The sequence below is a fragment of the Pteropus vampyrus genome, unplaced genomic scaffold, assembly GCF_000151845.1.
Source record: "Pteropus vampyrus isolate Shadow unplaced genomic scaffold, Pvam_2.0 Scaffold115, whole genome shotgun sequence".
In the NCBI taxonomy this organism is placed as follows: domain Eukaryota; kingdom Metazoa; phylum Chordata; class Mammalia; order Chiroptera; family Pteropodidae; genus Pteropus; species Pteropus vampyrus.
In genome coordinates, this window is record NW_011888896.1 from 4301660 (window position 1) to 4305749 (window position 4090).

Below are 4090 nucleotides of genomic sequence, written 5' to 3' on the forward strand. Positions count from 1 at the left end.
TTGGAGCTACAGATTAGAGTTGGATTGGTAATATGCTTCATTACCAATGAGATACCAGTGAGGCCATTCATTACCAATGAGGGCCTATCTTTATGAATCCTATGATTTTAACAGGAGAAAATAACTTGTAATCATGGTAGAAACCTCTGACGACCTTGATGTGTCTTTCTCTAGGGTAAACTGACTAAATGCCATGAAATTGTGTACAAAATTGTATCACAGCACCTACGATACTTTATTAAATCTATTTTCATATCATTCTTTTCGTAGACTGTAGCCTCTTGAGGGTAGGAACAATGTTTTATTTATTTTTTGCATTTTTCTTGATTTTTGACAGATAGTAGATTGTTAACTTAAAAATGTACAATGAGCAAATGAACGTAGAAACGAATAAATGGACATTTTTGGAACTCTTCTCTCACAACCATCATCAGCTACTGATAATTCTCTTGAAATACGTATTCTAACTAAAAGGTCAATCACTATTTCTGTGACTGTTTCCCCAGGAAGAATAATGACTACTGTCTTCCTTTGAGTTCCCAGAGCACTTATCATGTTGCTTCCTAATTATGTGTACTATTTCCCTATATACTGAGTGAGTTCTGCTGGGGTCCAGGGCAGGCCAACCCAAGGTATCCCACAATAGCATATTGATTATTTTGAATTAAACTTACATAAGAAACTGCCCGTGTAAGAAGAAAACCATAAACTCGTTGTCCCTCTAAAAGCAGGAAATAAATCTCTCATCTGATATGTGCCCTCCTGTTCCTGAGGGCCGAGATAACCTTATCACAAGACTTAAAAGAACCCAGAACCAAAAGCTTGTATAAATAAGCTTTGTAACACCTTTTCTAATTTACTACCCAAGCCCAAACTTTGTTTAGATTCCTCACTAACAAATGTCCAAACCTTGCTTAGTTTCCATTCTAAAGAACATCAGCTTTCTTTGTCCTGTCAATGTCTCATGAGTTTCTTGCTTATTTGTCTAAATAGTGTAAAAAGGTGACTGGTTTGACCATTTCTTTGATCCTCATTTTATGATCAGAGCATCATATTATGATTCTCCTATACTCACATATTAAATTGGTTTTCCTCCTGTTATTTTAGTCTTGTGTCAATTTTACTGTTTTATTATTAGTCCAGCTCTGAGAATTAATGAAAGATAGAGGCAGAGATTCTCTGTCTCCCCCACAGAAGATTATTTGCACATTTGTACAAGGCCAACTAAAAACATTAAAAAGATGACCTTTCTTCTCCATTCCTTTCTATCTTATGGACTCCTACACTTCTCATTTATGGGAGCCTGAATCACAAGGTTTTGTAACTGTTATTTTATTTGATCTTACTTGAAATCCTTGATTGTAGGTTGGTGACTTCCATGTTTTTATGTGGGATTTAGAACAAAATAGGCAACCAATAAATGCACCTAGTAAATATCTGAGGCAAACATATACTAGGCACCTAGTAAATGTTTGGTGAGGTAATTGTAGTGGTAAAGATTAAGTGATGATGGTTTTGACTATGATAGTAGCAGTAAGGATGGAGAGAAGTATGAATTGGAAAGATATTTAAGAAGCAGAGTCTAAGGTGTTGGTGATCGATTAAATGAGAGGTGAAAGGGGAGGCTGTGGGGAAAAAGAAGGTGTCTTGAGAGATTCCCGGTTTTTAATTTGAGTCACTAGTCGTCACATTGACCAACCAGCTGTGTTGCCATAGAGCTGACTAAAGGCATATGCCCTGTCTGCCTCAATGACCCACAATGAGTGAGGAATCAGTTGATCATGTTTTGTGTTGCATAGTGCCTTGCATTTATCCTTTTGTGCTGAACCACAAGGCTATCCTCCAAAATCCCTGTTCCTTTGATGATCTCATTACCTGGCAGTAGCATCTCACTACTTTTCCTCATATCATTCATTTACCATCTCTTGAATATCCTTTCCAACCATTGATAACTTTGGTATCTAATACATGAGCTTTCAATCATAATTCCTTCCATTCCTGATTTATTCTCCCTACACATAACTTTAAAATTTTTAGAACTGTCTTCTACCCTAAATTTCTAAATAACTTGATTATAGTGCTACTTTTGATTTTTTCCATTACAGGTTTCTAGTATGCATTGTGGCAGTTTACCTTTCTTCTAATCAATTCATATATATATACAAATTTTGTTTTAAATTAATAATATTTATTTTATGATGACTATATACCACTGCAATTCAATCACATTTTATTTCTTGTGCATCTTTTTGTTTCTTTAAAAATTGCCTCACGTTTTCTTTGGTCTTTTATGTTCCTTTTACTAATTAAATTTCCTGGTTGTTTCCTCTTGTAGTCAAATATATGTAATCTGTCATATTCCCTCCCTGGAATAATCCTTCAGGAGCATTATATCTCCCTGTTCTTGTCTGGAGTGGTTGTTTTTCTAGATATGAGATATATATATATATATATATATATATATATATATGATTATATATATATCATATCTCTATATAGATATATGATATCTATGATATATATATGATTATATATATATCATATATCATATATAGATATGATATATATATCATATATAGATATGATATATATATCATATATAGATATGATATATATATGATATATCTATATCTATATCTATATCTATATCTATATCTCTATCTATCTATATATATATATATCTGTGTCATCCTGGAATTTCTCTTCACCATCGTTTGGGGAATTTTTCATTTCTTTCTTGTGTTATATCTCCTATTTCCTGGATTCCATGGCTTTTTCTTTCTGGACTTATTGGAATATAACATCCAATGGTGGAATATAATATCCAATAACTTACTGAGAAAGCACTTATGGTAGGTACATTTTTGAAAACTTTGCATGTCTTAACATGGCTTTATTTCACCCACAAAGAGTTTAAAGTTAAGCTGGATATATTTACTTCCAGGTCAGAAATAATTTTTCTTTGTAAATTTGAAGGTATTTTTAATTTATTACTTTCTAGCTTTTAAAGTTGTTTTCAGGAAATCCAGTTCCATTACTATACAAGGTCCTGTTTTGTACCCACCTTCACCTCCACCAGAACATTTTAGAATTTTTATCTTATCCTTAGTCTTCTGAAATGTTACAACAATGTGCTTTGATTTTTTTTTAATCCATTGCACTGAATACTTGATGGGTCTTTTGGAAGCATTTATCTATCAATTATGTTAAAATTTTCTGCTATTATTTAATTGATAATTTCTTCTTCATTGTTTTATTTCCTTTTTGCAATTTTAATTAGCTGGATGTAGGAGGTGCCTTCTAACTTTATCTGATAAGTTAATTATTTTTTCTCTTGTAATTTTTATGTTTGTGTCTTTTTAATCTATTTTCTGGGAGATTTTCTCAACTTTGTCTTCTAAATCCACCTACTGTATTATCTTTATCTTACAGCATACTTTTACTTTCCAAAAGTTATTTCTTGCTTCCTGAATTGGTGCTCCTTTTTCATAGTATCCTGGGGGCCATGATATCAGGGGGCCATAAAATTTTTTGTGTTCTCTTAGAAGATATTAACTATGGACTTTAAATCCTTTTACCCCTGAGTTTTTCATTATATTTGTTTATTTATATCTTTATTTTTCATGAAAGGAGTTTTTAAAAAATATCTGGTGATCCCTGGCTGTCCTTCAACATTGAAGAGCAAAGCTCTAAAAAGTTAATTGGAAGCTTTATATGCATAATAGGTTTCATTGCAGGGTCATGTGGCAGCAAGCCAAAAAATATTCTTATGTTCTGCCTGGGGCATAGCTATGTAGTTTTATATAGAGAGAATTTCAGTCAATTTGCCGATTTTCAGTACTAAGTCTCTTCAGTTCTTGCCTGATCCCTATTGTTTCCAAGATTCTAAAGAAGTCTATGGAGTAAATACATTTTTGTGTCCCCTCGTGGGTACTTTACAATGTAACCAACAATGTACTTTGTATGTAGATAAATATAAAAGGCATTTTCATTCCGTCTTCTCAATTTTTTTTGAAATTTCTTGTGTGCTGATGTCCTCTATTTTCTCTGTCCTTGTGAGTATAAGTATTTTAAAATTCCTCTTGGTTTA